We start from the raw sequence: 18,024 nt of genomic DNA on the forward strand, positions 1-18,024 counted from the left end.
CTGTATACAACTTATGTCAGATCAACCTGGGATATGCAGCTCCAGCTTGGATTCCATACCTAGTTAAACACAAGGCAAAGTTAGAGAAGATTCAATGGTATGCCACCAGGCTCGTCCCAGAAATGAGAGGTATGAGGTCCGAGAATAGGCCAAGGGAGCTGAAACTCACGTCCCTGGAAGACAGAAAGTAAGGGAAGCCATGATAATCACCTACAAAATTCTTAGGGGGAATTGACAAGATGGACAAAGACAAACTCTTTAGCACAGGCAGAACACGAACAAGGGGACACAGGTGGAAACTGAGTGCCTAAATGAGCCACAGAGACATTACAAAGAACTTTTTCAGTGTCAGAGTAGTTAGTAAATGGAATGTGCTCCACCGCTGTACCACCTCCTCTCTCAACTTATGTTTTGAAGCATCGCATACGGCCCTCTTCACCCACTCTCACCAGCATCACAAGCCACTGTAAGTTCTCATATCTTCCCTTAGTTCTTATTGTCGCTCTCTATCCTCTACCTAATCCTCTCCCAGCCCCTTCCACTGAAGCACCATCGCTCCTTCCATCTCCTCGCAACTGGACACCCCTCTCTCTCTCCTACTTTACCTTGCTTTTCATCTCCTCCCCTTGCCAATTTTTTATTCCCTACTCCCTAATGCGCAGTTCTGTCTACTTCTTATTTTCTTGTCATTCCGCATCCCCCTATCTCCGAGGTGCAGCTCCCTCACACTCTCGCAAAGGCCTATCCCTTGATATAAAATACACACACAAATGTCCGCTTCTCTATAAAATGTTTTCTGATACATTCCCACCACCACCTTCCTCGCCGCCCTCTACCAAACCCATCTGAAGCAATATTTAACAGCGCAGAGGAGGATGTTAAACACATTGGACATTTTTTACAGGAAACTATCATACGGGTCATAAAATCTCTTCCTCCGCAGAAATGAGTAACACTTAACGGCCCAGCCAGAGGTTAGGGCCCGCGCAGAAATATCATTATTTAATGAGCAAGACATTTACAAGAATCGGAAAGACAGAAGGATCTGAGAGTGAATATAATTTCCATCTTTAGACTGGAGACATATAGACAGGAACACATCGGCTGCATATGAGACGCTGGGAAATGCAAGAAAATCGTTTTGAGCTCTAAATCATGTCAACTTCAAGGCCATTTATCCTATATTTGTTAGACAATACTGGAATACGCACGGCCGGCATTGCATCTGCGCACCTTGTGAAACATAAAACTTTAGTTTAAAGATGCCAAAGGTTTGAAACAAGATTGATGCCAGATATATGATGGGATAAGCTACGTAGATATGATAATAAATCTTAATCTCACAACCCTAGTGAACAGAAAGAACAGAGGGAATATGATCACAATCTACGAGATACTGAGGGGGGGGAATAAGGTGGGACAATGATAGCCTTTTCAGATTGACCAAAAGCAGGACAAGAGGACACAGGTGGAAACTGGAATCACAAGTGAGTTGAAGGGACGTCAGGAAGTATTCGTTACCTGTACGAGTAGTTAACAAGAGGAATGGTCTATATAAGAAATTAGTAGATGCCACCTCCATCCACAACTTAAAGGACCGATTTGACAAAGATTTTGAAAAACAGAACAGCTAAGTAGCAACGCAGCAGGTACAACGTTAGTAGGCGTGGAATAAAGAGCAAGACGCACCTCCGTCGACACTGATAGGGAAGAACACACAGACGCACACACACACACACACACACACACACACACACACACACACATACACACACACACACACACACACACACACACACACACACACACACACACACACACACACACACACACACACACACACACACACACACACACACACACACACACACACACACACAAACACACACACAAACACACACACACACACACACACACACACACACACACACACACACACACACACACACACACACACACACACACACACACACACACACACACACACACACACACACACACACACACACACACACACACACTCACACTCACACACACACACTGGAAGACGGATGAAGATAGACAGAGACTACAGGATGACCTGGATAAACTGGAGGAATGGTCTAGAAAATGGCTGCTAAAGTTCAACTCGGGAAAGTGTAAGGTGATGAAATTAGGCGAAGGGAGCAGGAGGCTGAACACAAGGTATCATCTGGGAGGGGAAATCCTGCAAGAGTCAAATAGAGAGAAGATCTGGGGGTTGATATCACACCGAACCTGTCCTCAGAGGCCCACATCAAAAGAATATCATCAGCGGCATATGCTAGACTGGCCAACATAAGAACTGCCTTCAGAAACTAGTGTAAGGAATCTTTCAGAACCCTGTATACCACTTATGTAAGATCAATCCTGGAGTATGCAGCTTCAGCCTGGAGTCCATACCTAGTTAAACACAAGACAGAGTTAGAGAAGATTCAGCGGTATGCCACCAGGTTCGTCCCGGAACTGAGAGGATTGAGCTACGAGGAAAGGCTAAAGGAGCTGAACCTCACATCCCTGGAAAACAGGAGAGTAAGACATGATAACCACCTACAAAATTCTCAGAGGAATTGACAGGGTGGACAAAGACAAACTTTTCAGCACGGGTGGGAAACGAACAAGGGAACACAGGTGGAAACTTAGTACCCTGATGAGCCACAGAGACGTTAGAAAGAATTTTCTCAGTGTCAGAGTAGTTAATAAATGGAATGCACTAGGAAGTGATGTGGTGGAGGCTGTCTCCATACACAGTTTCAAATGTAGATATGATAGAGCCCAGTAGGCTCAGGAATCTGTACACCAGTTGATTGACAGTTGAGAGGCGGGACCAAAGAGCCAAAGCTCAACCCCCGCAAGCACAATTAGGTGAGTACAATTAGGTGAGTATACACACACACACACACACACACACACACACACACACACACACACAGGTTCAAAGGTTCAAAGGTTCAAAGGTTTGCCACCAGACTAGTACCCGAGCTGAGAGGTATGAGCTACGAGGAGAGACTACGGGAATTAAACCTCACTTCGCTGGAAGACAGAAGAGTTAGGGGGGACATGATCACCACATTCAAGATTCTGAAGGGGATTGATAGGGTAGATAAAGACAGTCTATTTAACACAAGGGGACACAGGTGGAAACTGAGTGCCCAAATGAGCCACAGAAATATTAGAAAGAACTTTTTTAGTGTCAGAGTGGTTGACAAATGGAATGCATTAGGAAGTGATGTGGTGGAGGCTGACTCCATACACAGTTTCAAGTGTAGATATGACAGAGCCCGATAGGCTCATGAATCTGTACACCTGTTGATTGACGGTTGAGAGGCGGGACCAAAGAGCCAGAGCTCAACCCCCGCAAACACAACTAGGTGAGTACAACTAGGTGAGTACACACACACACACCGAGTAACGGTGAGGGGGGGGAGACATCAGAGTGGCGAGATGTCACCAGCGGAGTCCCACAGGGCTCAGTACTTGGACCCATCCTGTTTCTAATATATGTGAACAATCTTCCAGAGGGTATAGACTCATTCCTCTCAATGTTTGCTGATGATGCAAAAATTATGAGAAGAATCAGGACGGATGAAGATAAACAGAGACTACAGGATGACCTGGATTAACTGGAGGAATGGTCTAGAAAATGGCTGCTAAAGTTCAACTTAGGAAAGTGTAAGGTGATGAAATTAGGCGAAGGGAGCAGGAGGCTGAACACAAGGTATCATCTAGGATGGGAAATGCTGCAAGAGTCAAATAGAGAGAAGGATCTGGGGGTTGATATCACACCGAACCTGTCCCCAGAGGCCCACATCAAAAGAATATCATCAGCGGCATATGCTAGACTGGCCAACATAAGAACTGCCTTCAGAAATTTGTGTAAGGAATCTTTCAGAACCCTGTATACCACTTATGTAAGACCAATCCTGGAGTATGCAGCTCCAGCCTGGAGTCCATACCTAGTTAAACACAAGACAAAATTAGAGAAGATTCAGCGGTATGCCACCAGGCTCGTCCCGGAACTGAGAGGATTGAGCTACGAGGAAAGGCTACAGGAGCTGAACCTCACATCCCTGGAAAACAGAAGAGTAAGGGGAGACAGGATAACCACCTACAAAATTCTCAGGGGAATTGACAGGGTGGACAAAGACACGGGTGGGACACGAACAAGGGAACACAGGTGGAAACTTAGTACCCAGATGAGCCACAGAGACGTTAGAAAGAATTTTTTCAGTGTCAGAGTAGTTAATAAATGGAATGCACTAGGAAGTGATGTGGTGGAGGCTGACTCAATACACAGTTTCAAATGTAAATATGATAGATCCCAATAGGCTCAGGAATCTGTACACCAGTTGATTGACAGTTGAGAGGCGGGACCAAAGAGCCAAAGCTCAACCCCCGCAAGCACAATTTGGTGAATACAATTAGGTGAGTACACACCAAATGTAATGTCATGAAGATAGAGGTAGGGAGCAGGAGACCAGATACAAGGTATCATTTGGGAGATGAAATACTTCAAGAGTCAGAGGGAGAGAAAGACCTGGTGGTTGATATCACGCCAGACCTGTCCCCTGAAGCTCATATCTAGAGGATAATTTCAGCGGCATATGCCAGGTTGGTTAACATAAGAACGGCCTTTAGAAACTTGTGTAAGGAATCTTTCAGAAAATTATATACCACATATGTCAGACCAATTCTGGAGTATGCGGCTCCAGCATGAAGTCCATATCTAGTCAAGCATAAGACTAAACTGGAAAAGGTTCAAAGGTTTGCCACCAGAGTAGTACCCGAGCTGAGAGGTATGAGCTACGAGGAGAGACTATGGGAATTAAACGTCACTTCGTTGGAAGACAGAAGAGTTAGGGGGAAATTGATCACCACATTCAAGATTCTCATGGGAATCGATTGGGTAGATAAAGAAAGGCTATTTAACACAAGGGACACACGCACAAGGGAACACAGGTGGAAATTGAATGCCTAAATGAACCACAGAGATATTAGAAAGAACTTTTTTAGTGTCAGAGTGGTTGACAAATGGAATGCATTGGGAAGCGATGTTTGGAGACTGACTCCACACACAGTTTCAAGTGTAGATATGATAGAGCCCAATAGGCTCAGGAACCTATACACCTGTTGATTGATGGATGAGAGGCATGACCAAAGAGCCAGAGCTCAACCCCCGCAAGCACAGTTGAGGTGACTACAATTAGGTGAGTACACAAAGCCGGGAGCCAGTGACCGAGCGGACAGCTCAGCTGGACACGTGATTCTGTGGTCCCGGGTTCGATCCTGAGCGCCGGCGAGAAACGATGGGCAGAGTTTCTTTCACTCTATGCCTCTGTTACCTAGCAGTAAATAGGTACCTGGGAGTTAGTCAGCTGTCACGGGCTGCTTCCTGGTGTGTGTGTGGTGTGGGAAAAAAAGGTAGTAGAAACAGTTGATTGACAGTTGAGAGGCGGGCCGAAAGAGCAGAGCTCAACCCCCGCAAGCACAATTAGGTGAATACACACACCCTCAAGAGGCAGAAGGAACCAGAAGGTGTTAGCAGAGAGGAGAGGAAGCAGAGTACATAGTGCTGTGAATACGATCCCGACACAGTGTCAGGTGACTACAACAACTATATAGCAAAAAGGTTTCCAGTTTGACCAGAAGAGGGTGAGATATCAACGGATAAAGATAATATCCACAAACACCGCCATAAAACAGAACATTCTAGAAGAGAAAAACAGACTTCTTACATAATTGCAAACAAAGTAATTCTCTAGAGGAATATACGACAAAAGAATAGAGATTGAGCCGAATAAACCTGCCTTTTGAATGCTTTTATATACACAAAAATAGATCTTTGACGCAATGTTTATCCTCAAAACTTAACCAAGATTCTTGGCTCGTTTTCTGCTGTTCAGAAAGTTTCCTATCTCCTCATGCATCTGGTCTCCTACCACTAATTAATCACCGAGGATTTAGGAACTTGTTGAGTGTTGCATCCAGGAAAAGGACAATAACTGGCCGAAGGGGACCCCAATTAACGTAAGTACAATCTATTCCATTCACCTGGGCTCCCTGTGAACCAGAAACTGCGGTTGAAAAAGGCGGAACTTGCATGCGAATATCACGAGAGAAGGTATAAATCTGGTATTCTAGTTGTTAATATCCATCAGACACGGGTAAGACGTCTGCCTTTCTAAAACTGAGAGAAGAAGCTCATTTATTACACTGTCACAATTCTGCCATTGTGAATTCATTTTTTTTCCTTTTTTTTTGAGATATATACAAGAGTTGTTACATTCTTGTACAGCCACTAGTACGCGTAGCGTTTCGGGCAGGTCCCTGGAATACGATCTCCTGCCGCGAAGAATCGTTTTTTCATCCAAGTACACATTTTACTGTTGCGTTAAACAGAGGCTACAGTTAAGGAATTGCGCCCAGTAAATCCTCCCCGGCCAGGATACGAACCCATGACATAGCGCTCGCGGAACGCCAGGCGAGTGTCTTACCACTACACCACGAAGACTGTTGAAATTCCAACAAATTTCAACAAATTTGCATTCAAGGCATAAGTAACACAATATATTTGAATAAATAATTATTAAAAAAATATAAATCTATCAAAGGATTGGGAATATGTGACATTGTCAGCAGTTATATCCACCAGCAGGGAACTGAAGAACTTGCAGAGGTAACATCGTAGCATACCAGACGTTGAGCCTCATGTCTCGACAGTGATTTTCTTGAAAGACATAATAAGGTACAGGGGGTCGAGATTGTACCCCCATTGGGGAGAGAGGACAACTTCCATATATGTGTGTATTTCACCTCCACATGTGTGTATTTCATGACTAGTTTGAATGTATTTTTACTACAATCTGGGCACTGTGACCAGGAATGTTACCAGCATATGGTCGACCTGTATCAGCTGCTCCCTCACAACCTCTGGAGCATCCGTGAAACTGAGTTATTTTGATCGCTCTCTGGCTGACTCCCTACAGCATCCATAGCCACGCGGCGCTACTTATCTATACAGAGTAACTAACCTATTTGAACCCTATAATTAGATCCATTTATTGTTATATTTTTCGTGAATTAGATTGATTCCTTCCAAAGCAGACAGTTGACAGTTGATTCGTTCCAAAGCAGAATTGAGGAAAACAATTCAGTTCTTGAGGACGGAAACTGTGTACCTAGCCCGACTAGATATACCTAGCCTGGCTTGGTATATCTAGCAGAGAGAAATGTAAAATAAAATATTAGACTGTAGGATAGTCAGGGTACAAGTATTGTGTTAGTTAACTCTTCAGAGGTTGCATGGCGTTTCTACTCGTCATAAAAAGAAAGGTGAAGTACCATGTAACCTCTGAAGAGTCAACTAACACAACACATGAAGCCCCTATTAGATTATTTTACAGGAACTTCTTTTTCGAAGGCTCTTTACGGAGGAAAGTGTCCTGAAAGATATTGTTGATAGGAACGTTATCCCTACAGACAAAAATTACAAAATACAATTGGCAATTTGCTACAAAAACAAGAAAACGGCCAATCTACTCATGAAAAACTCGCCAGACACCAAACAGAACGCCTTGAAGGAAACCAACTTCATCTATGCCTTCACATACCCACTTGGGGACTGTAAGCCCCAAAGATCACAGTACATAGGCAAGACAATAACGTCTCTTTCTAGGCGATTAACAATGCACAAACAATAGGGCTCCATCAAGGAACATATAATCCCTTCTCACAACCAGACAATCACCAGAGAAGTCTTAACAAAAAACACGGAAATCAGAACCGTGTTCTGTCTTGTGTTGAAAGTTTGTTCACCTCATCCAAAACTGTATATATACATATATATATATATATATATATATATATATATATATATATATATATATATATATATATATATATATATATATATATATATATATATGTTTCATTGAATATGACCGCATATTCTGTATTTATTATTTTCTAGTTTAGGGCTTCTATCCCTCTAACTATTTTCTTAGCATCAGGGCTTAATTGAAATAGGAGTTCTCCAAAACTCATTTTCGTACTTTTAAGGTGAAGAAAAGAAGTGATTTACTATAGAGTGTATTACACTTATTTGTATAATTTGCACGACGTTTCGAACCTCCATGGTTCATTCTCAAGTGAACAGATCTTACAATACTAGTTGATTTTATACCCGCATTAGGTCAGGTGATAATACAATGAAGGTGAAAACATGGGGGGATACATAAGGGATAAACATAGGGGCTGCAGAAGGCTTATTGGCCCATACGAGGCATCTCCTATCTAAACACAAAGATTAATCCAGTGTAATTGGCCTGTTATGTTGGACATTGTCTTCTGTGTTGGCATCGATATGTTCTTGTCTTGTCCTTACTCTCATGGTGGGTAGAGTAAATAGTTCCGTGATTTGGGTGTTCATGGTAGGTCGCTCTTCTTTTCTTCACCTTAAAAGTACGAAAATGAGTTTTGGAGAACTCCTATTTCAATTAAGCCCTGATGCTAAGAAAATAGTTAGAGGGATAGAAGCCCTAAACCAGAAAATAATAAATACAGAATATGCGGTCATATATATATATATATATATATATATATGTGTGTGTGTGTGTGTGTGTATATATATACAGTTTTGGATGAGGTGAACAAACTTTCAACACAGGACAGAACACGGTTCAATGGTGTGACGATAATCTCCTTCAAGAGATTGAGCCTGCTCTTCCCTCCATAATTACGTCGTCGAAATTATATAAAACGACTATGGAAGACATGTCCAACAACGACAACAACACCAGCAAGGCTTGCCAGGGTGAGCAAAACGTATGCAGCCAGCCACCTGTTCGGACTCAAACCACCAAACTACATGTTGATCGCTACCGGCTCCGCTGATTGGTCGCCGGTCTGGCTGCACCTGCACTCGCCCCCCCCCCCATACTACTTGATGTCTGGGGTCGCCAGGACCTCAGACCTCAGAATATTCGGTGCTCTCGTTGTCACCACTCCTCCCGGCTAGACGCTAGCGTGTACTGAGAGAAGTGGTGGCTTAAAGCCAATATTCCAACACCTCCCATTTACTTTTGTGTTGCACTTCTTGTTATTTTGCCTTAACGTAACTTTTCATTGTGTCATTTAATTATTCTTATTATTGTGATTGATTGATTTTATTATACGTATTTGTTTGTCCATTTTTTCATGTTTTGATTTATTTAACGTAATTAAAAATTTCATTGTTAAAGTTTACTTGTGTTTTGTGTGTCTTCTCCTTACCTTACCACAGACGGAGTTCCAGTTTTTCTATTTTTTTTTTATAACTATGTGACGAGGCCATACCCCTAGCCTTAAACAGCCGAACACCAACGCGTTACCGTCACAAGTTATATGGGGGCCTGTCCTAGGAGCTTCACTCAGGTACTGGTGCCAAGTGGTAATTTATGGTAAGCGTATTTAACTTTGTTAACGTAGCTTTACTATTTTTCATTTAATTTCATTTTTTATAAGGTGCGGTGTATTGTGCATTACGAGAGTAACATATGGTGAAGGTGAGACAACTTTGGATTACGTGGTGACTGTAGGCCGCAGTCATACTCTTAATTGGTCATCTCTCCCTCCGTGTTATTACTCGTATTTACCATCTATGTCCCTTGAATATTTCTCATTCTGACAGATCATCATATTGGTACCCTGGTACTGTGGTCTGCCCCGGGTCAAGAGTACCCAATCTTCTGCAATCTGACTGTAGGAGGACAAAGAGGGCCATAGTTCCTCTAGCTCGAACTTTAGTTGCTGAATTGGGACCTCAGCAGCAGTTCTCGTCACCAGTTGACACCTCGCACCCCTACACGTCAGTCAGAGATGATGATACATACAACGGTAGGGAATTAGCTTATTTTTTCAGAGCACAAAAGTTCGCTAATTCTGTAAGTATCATATTAAATTCAGTAGGAAAAACTTGCTTTATGTCCTATAGAGACTTGGCAAGGTATGCCTACATCCTTGGACTACCAATTTTACTTTTGAAGCATTTAACTGTTTCATTTGTTTTCGAAACTCTTGTTTCATTTGTTAGTAGGATTTTCTTGCCCTTATCCTCTTACATGAGTACCGGGTACAAGATTTCCTGCGCCCTTGATTTAATTTAATCATTTAACATCTTTTACTTAACTTTAATTGTTAAAGATCACACAGGATAGGTACCAGTTGCCACGTTGTCCTGTTTCTGACATTCACTGTTGAATATTCGTGTACCTTTATTTGCTAATTTCACAATGTTTCGTCTCCAAACTTTCCGTGCAAATCCAGCAGGTGAAATAGGGACTTTAAGTCGTGCCAAGAGGACTGAATTACAAACTCTGGCACATGAGTATCAACTAGAAGTTCCCTACCAAGCCAACAAAAATGACCTACACAACCTGTTGCTGGATTACTATTTAGAGCAAGGTAAGATAGACTCTGAAACTCATGAAACTTACTATATTGCAGAGAAAACTGACTTGGCAACGATGAAACTTAAACTAGAGCTGGCCAAGATTGAGCGTGAGCAGCAAAGGGAAGCAGCTGCCATAAGAAGGGAAGAACAAGAACGCGAAGCTGCCTTGAGGAGAGAAGAACAAGAACGAGAAATCACCCTCAGAGAACGCGAGGCCGCCTTGAGGAGAGAAGAACACGAACGTGGACTCGCCCTCCACGAACGTGAGGTCGCCTTGCTCCATGAACGTGAGAGAGTACAGCTTGAAACCAAACAACGCGAGTTGGAAATACAACGCGAACATGACAAGCAACAAGCAACTCTGGCTCTAGAGTGTCGTCAACGTGAAATCGCCTTGGAAACTTCCCACTTCACTCAACGCCAACAAGCTACTGCCAATCTTCCCGTCAGTTTTAATATATCACATGCAAGTAAGTTAATGCCATCCTTTGTAGAAGCAGAAGTTGATGTGTTTTTCACCACCTTTGAAACCCTTGCTAATCAACTCAGTTGGCCTGTCGACCAATGGGCCACACTTCTCAGAGTCCATCTTACAGGTAGAGCTGCAGTCACACTCAGTACTTTGGCGTCTGAGAATGACTACTACACTCTGAAACAAGCAGTGTTGGACGCCTACCTACTTTCCACAGAAAGTTATAGAAGGAAATTCCGTGACCACCTGAAGGCAAGTACCACTACCTTCCTCGAGTTTGCTAACACGAAACGGAGGTATTTCATGAAATGGCTGGAAGCAGCACATGTCTCTACTTTTACAGAACTCGTCAACCTGATGCTTGTTGAAGAATTCTTGAGACGTGTGCCACCTCCTGTCCGCCTCTACTTAGCAGATAAAGAAGAAACCGACTACCTGAAGTGTGCTAAGTCGGCTGACACTTACAGCCTCATCCACCGGCTGACACCTGAACCATCCTCCAGTAAGAAGTCGTGGTACAGTTACGAGAAGGAGAGCCCCGATCAAGCTGGTTCACAACTGTACTGCAAGTATTGTAGACTCTATGGACATACCAAAGACAAGTGTGGTAAGTCTCAATACAAGGGAACCACTGACCAACAAAGACCCAAACCAACTCCTCCTAAGTCCGGTAAGCCTGTGATGAATGTTGGTGTTGATGTTAATGATCTTTCTCTTTTCAGTAACCACCTGTATACTGGAACTGTCTCTGCCAACGGTTCAAATCCGGAGGGACGTTTCAAATTGAAGATCTTGAGGGACACAGCGGCTCTACAATCGATCATCTTGAAGTCGGCTGTGCCCAACATCGTCTACACCGGGGAAACAGTCTTCATCACTGACCTCACTGCTACCACTCCATACCCTCTCGCCAGAGTCCACCTGGATTGTCCCTACGTGAACGGGGAAGTCCAAGTCGCCGTCAGGGAAAAGCCTTTTCCCATGCCTGGAGTGCAACTTCTCCTAGGCAACGACTTGGCAGAAGACCTGCAACCGACCAACCTGATCGTCATGGACAAACCCCAGGTGTGTAACTCTGTGCCCATAAACCCTATTCTAGAGTATGTTCCAGCAGAGGTTCAAGAGAGTGATGAAGTTTCTCCTCCGGTTCTCGTGACCACCCGTGCACAAGCCGCACGTCCACAGCCAGCTGACTCTACTGCTACCGCTGTCCCTCAAGACCCTCAGAAACTCCCCCCGCATCTGACCAAGTTGGAGTTCCGTAAGTTGCAGAGGGAAGATCTTACTTTAACACCATTGTTTTTCCAGGCTGAGACTCAACCCGACAGTATTCCTGGATTCTTCCTAGAGAACGACTTGCTCTACCGCAGATATAGACCCAGTAAACTGAAGGAGGAGGACGATTGGGCCAACATCGAACAACTTGTGATTCCCACCAGCCTGCGGCCCACTATTCTACACCTGGCCCACGGAGCATTCTCCCACTACGGCTTCAACAAGACTTACCATGGGATTCGTCAAGACTACTACTGGCCAGGTATGGTAAATAACGTCAAACAGTACGTAAAACAGTGTCATACATGTCAGATGGCAGGCAAACCGAACGTCTCCATTCCCAGAGCACCACTGATTCCCATACAGGTGCCTGCGGAACCTTTCCACAGACTCATAATAGATTGTGTTGGTCCTTTACCTCGGACCAGTTCAGGTAACGCCTACATCCTAACCATCCTGTGTCCTACCACCAGATTTCCCATAGCAGTTCCAGTGAAGAACATCACGGCTGCTACGGTTATCAAACATCTATTGAAGATCTTCACTCAATACGGATTTCCCAGGGAGATTCAAAGTGACTGTGGCACCAACTTCACCAGTGATCTCTTCAAAAGGACACTGGAGGAGTTCAACATCAAACAGGTATTGTCCAGCCCCTATCATCCTGCTTCACAGGGTTCTCTTGAACGTAGTCATCAGACCATCAAAGCACTCTTGAAAAAGTTTTGTAGTGAAACCTCGAAGGATTGGGATAAGCAGATTGACCTAATAATGTGTATTTTCAGAAGTCTCCCCAATGAGTCCCTAGGAGTATCTCCTTATGAGATGCTCTACGGCCGTAAGTGCCGTACTCCCCTTAAGGCTTTCAAAGACTCTCTCAGAGATGCCACCTTCAGTGAGCATCAGAATGTGCCCCAGTTTCTTCAAAACCTTCAACACATTCTAGAGAGAGTCCACCGCTTTGCCCATGATAATCTATTGAAAGCCCAGGTGAGAATGAAGACTCATTACGACCAGACCAGCAAAGTAAGAAAATTCAAGCCGGGAGACTTCGTCCTTGCCTATTTTCCTATCCCAGGTTCACCTTTACAAAACAGGTTTTCAGGACCCTACTGCGTCAAAGAGTGCAGAAATAACAACAACTACGTCATAAAAACTCCAGATAGGCGGCGGAAGACCCAGCTGTGCCACGTCAACCTCCTGAAGCAATATAATGGTACTCCTCCCACTGTCTTGACTAATTGTTCTACCTTCACAGAACCCTACATCCACAGTGAGACCATCCCAGCTTCTCCTCCCGAAAGCACTGACAAGGAGTCAGCGCTTTCTAATTCCGAAATCCTTAATGATCTTCCCAAATGCTTTCAGGATAATAATCGTGCTAATATGCCCTCTTCTAATTCCACTCTCACCTCGTCAGATAAGCCCTTCATCCTCCATGTCGACGCCAATGGTACCGACGATGGTGGTGTCGTGATGCAGCAACGAGGCGAGAAGAATACACCTGTCAGCGACTACTGCTACAAGGAACGACGGAACAATTGGCAAGGAGCTACTCTTCCTCATCCTGAAGCCTCAGCACTTCACTCCACACCTGAAAAGTGCTCGGTCCACCATCAATACGGACCACACCACCCTACACCTCCTGCAGCACGCCCACTTCTCATCTCAACGTCTTCTACTATGGGCTTGCTACCTGCAGAAATTCAACCTGGAGACACGCTATACCAACCTGGAGACACGTTAGGTTAGGTTAGGTAGGTTAGGTAGTCGAAAAAAATTTAATTCATGAAAACTTGGCTTATTAGGCAAATCATGTCTTGCATAGTAGGCTGAGAAGTGCGTTCTGGCTACTAGGTACGACATATATATATATATATATATATATATATATATATATATATATATATATATATATATATATATATATATATATATATATATATATATATATATACATATATATGTATGTATATATATATATGTCGTACCTAGTAGCCAGAATGCACTTCTCAGCCTACTATGCAAGGCCCGATTTGCCTAATAAGTCAAGTTTTCATGAATTAATTGTTTTTCGACTACCTAACCTACCTAACCTAACCTAACCTAACTTTTTCGGCTACCTAACCTAACCTAACCTATAAAGATAGGTTTGGTTAGGTTAGGTATGGTTGGTTAGGTTTGGTCATATATCTACCTTAATTTTAACTCCAATAAAAAAAAATTGACCTCATACATAATGAAATGGGTAGCTTTATCATTTCATAAGAAAAAAATTACAGAAAATATATTAATTCAGGAAAACTTTGCTTATTAGGCAAATCGGGCCTTGCATAGTAGGCCAAGAAGTGCGTTCTGGCTACTAGGTACGACATATATATATATATATATATATATATATATATGCCACCTTCAGTGAGCATCAGAATGTGCCCCAGTTTCTTCAAAACCTTCAACACATTCTAGAGAGAGTCCACCGCTTATATATATATATATATATATATATATATATATATATATAAATATATATATTTATATATATATAAATATATATATATATATATATATATATATATATATATATATATATATATATATATATATAAATATATATATATATATATATATATATATATATATATATATATATATATATATATATTAGTATATTTTGGTAGCAGTCTTTCCTGTAGACATATATTATTAAATATGACCGAAAAAGTAAGATTAATAATTCTAACACGAATTTTCTCAATCTTTCGTACAATTCTTTTCACTGTTGGAGGTAATTCAAAAATCAATTCTCCAAAATTCATTTTTATTTCTAGTCTGACGCGACACTTGAGCGCGTTTCGTAAAACTTATTACATTTTCTAAGACTTTAGTTAACATATACACAACTGAATAGAACTTACTGAATAGAATAGAACATCTCCGATTTTGTTTATATCTACATTTGAGTGAGGTGGATGGGGTGAGGTGGTATTTAATAAGGTATTAATTTCATCAACAAAAGCCAGAACATGAAACAATGGGTATTGAATAGAAGTGATTGTAGAAAGCCTATTGGTCCATATTTCTTGATGCTTCTATATTGGAGCGGAGTCTTGAGGTGGGTAGAATATAGTTGTGCATTAATTGGCTGTTGATTGCTGGTGTTGACTTCTTGATGTGTAATGCCTCGCAAACGTCAAGCCGCCTGCTATCGCTGTATCTATCGATGATTTCTGTGTTGTTTAATAGGATTTCTCTTAGTTAAAATAGGAGTTAAAATTAACGTAGATATATGACCAAACCTAACCAATCCTACCTAACCTAACCTAACCTATCTTTATAGGTCAGGTTAGGTTAGGTAGCCGAAAATGTTGGCGTCTTGTACATACCAGTTGCGTTGCTTCTGGGAGTATGAGTTCGAGTCACTTCTGGGGTGTGAGTTTTCAGTTGCATATTGTCCTGGGAACCATTCAGGCTTGTTCGCATTTGTGTTCCTCACGTGTGCCCCAAAGAATGAGGTGATTTGGTAAAATGCTATGCCCAAGATTACTATCCGAGTGCGGGCGGTGGGGTGGTACAAATAGCCTCGGCTATCACCTCATTTTGTCCGGTCGTGATGGTCAAGTGGATTAAGGCGTCTTGTACATACCAGTTGTGTTGCTTCTGGGAGTATGGGTTCGAGTCACTTCTGGGGTGTGAGTTTTCAGTTGCATATTGTCCTGGGGACCATTCAGGCTTGTTCGCATTTGTGTTCCTCACGTGTGCCCCAAAGAATGAGGTGATTTGGTAAAATGCTATGCCCAAGATTACTATCCGAGTGCCGGCGGTGGGGTGGTTCAAATAGCCTCGGCTATCACCTCATTTTGTCCGGTCATGATGGTCAATTGGATTAAGGCATCTTGTACATACCAGTTGTGTTGCTTCTGGGAGTATGGGTTCGAGTCACTTCTGGGGTGTGAGTTTTTAGTTGCATATTGTCCTGGGGACCATTCAGGCTTGTTCGCATTTGTGTTTCCTCACGTGTGCCCCAAAGAATGAGGTGATTTGGTAAAATGCTATGCCCAAGATTACTATCCAAGTGCTGGCGGTGGGGTGGTTCAAATACCCTCGGCTATCACCTCATTTTGTCCGGTCGTGATGGTCAAGTGGATTAAGGCGTCTTGTACATACCAGTTGCGTTGCTTCTGGGAGTATGGGTTCGAGTCGCTTCTGGGGTGTGAGTTTTCAGTTACATATTGTCCTGGGGACCATTCAGGCTTGTTCGCATTTGTGTTCCTCACGTGTGCCCCAAAGAATGAGGTGATTTGGTAAAATGCTGTGCCCAAGATTACTATCCGAGTGCCGGCGGTGGGGTGGTTCAAATAGCCTCGGCTATCACCTCATTTTGTCCGGTCGTGATGGTCAAGTGGATTAAGGCGTCTTGTACATACCAGTTGCATTGCTTCTGGGAGTATGGGTTCGAGTCACTTCTGGGGTGTGAGTTTTCAGTTGCATATTGTCCTGGGGACCATTCAGGCTTGTTCGCATTTGTGTTCCTCACGTGTGCCCTAAAGAATGAGGTGATTTGGTAAAATGCTATGCCCAAGATTACTATCCGAGTGCCGGCGGTGGGGTGGTTCAAATAGCCTCGGCTATCACCTCATTTTGTCCGGTCGTGATGGTCAAGTGGATTAAGGCGTCTTGTACATTCCAGTTGCGTTGCTTCTGGGAGTATGGGTTCGAGTCACTTCTGGGGTGTGAGTTTTCAGTTATATATATATATATATATATATATATATATATATATATATATATATATATATATATATATATATATATATATATATATATATATATATATATGTATATGCGAACAAGCCTGAATGGTCCCCAGGACAATATGCAACTGAAAACTCACACCCCAGAAGTGACTCGAACCCATACTCCCAGGAGCAAGGCAACTGGTATGTACAAGACGCCTTAATCCACTTGACCATCACGACCGGACATAATGAGGTGATAGCCGAGGCTATTTGAACCACCCCACCGCCGGCACTCGGATAGTAATCTTGGGCATAGCATTTTACCAAATCACCTCATTCTTTGGGGCACATTTGTGTTCCTCACGTGTGCCCCAAAGAATGAGGTGATTTGGTAAAATGCTATGCCCATGATTACTATCCGAGTGCCGGCGGTGGGGTGGTTCAAATAGCCTCGGCTATCACCTCATTATGTCCGGTCGTGATGGTCAAGTGGATTAAGGCGTCTTGTACATACCAGTTGCGTTGCTCCTGGGAGTATGGGTTCGAGTCACTTCTGGGGTGTGAGTTTTCAGTTGCATATTGTCCTGGGGACAATTCAGGCTTGTTCGCATTTGTGTTCCTCACGTGTGCCCCAAAGAATGAGGTGATTTGGTAAAATGCTATGCCCAAGATTACTATCCGAGTGCCGGCGGTGGGGTGGGTTCAAATAGCCTCGGCTATCACCTCATTTTGTCCGGTCGTGATGGTCAAGTGGATTAAGGCGTCTTGTACATACCAGTTGCGTTGCTTCTGGGAGTATGAGTTCGAGTCACTTCTGGGGTGTGAGTTTTCAGTTGCATATGTCCAGGGGACCATTCTGGCTTGTTCGCATTTGTGTTCCTCACGTGTGCCCCTAAGAATGAGGTGATTTGGTAAAATGCTATGCCCAAGATAACTATCAGAGTGCCGGCGGTGGGGTGGTTCAAATAGCCTCGGCTATCACCTCATTTTTGTCCGGTCGTGATGGTCAAGTGGATTAAGGCGTCTTGTACATACCAGTTGCGTTGCTTCTGGGAGTATGAGTTCGAGTCACTTCTGGGGTGTGAGTTTTCAGT

This window comes from Procambarus clarkii, chromosome 8, assembly GCF_040958095.1.
Source record: "Procambarus clarkii isolate CNS0578487 chromosome 8, FALCON_Pclarkii_2.0, whole genome shotgun sequence".
NCBI classification, from domain to species: Eukaryota; Metazoa; Arthropoda; class Malacostraca; order Decapoda; family Cambaridae; genus Procambarus; species Procambarus clarkii.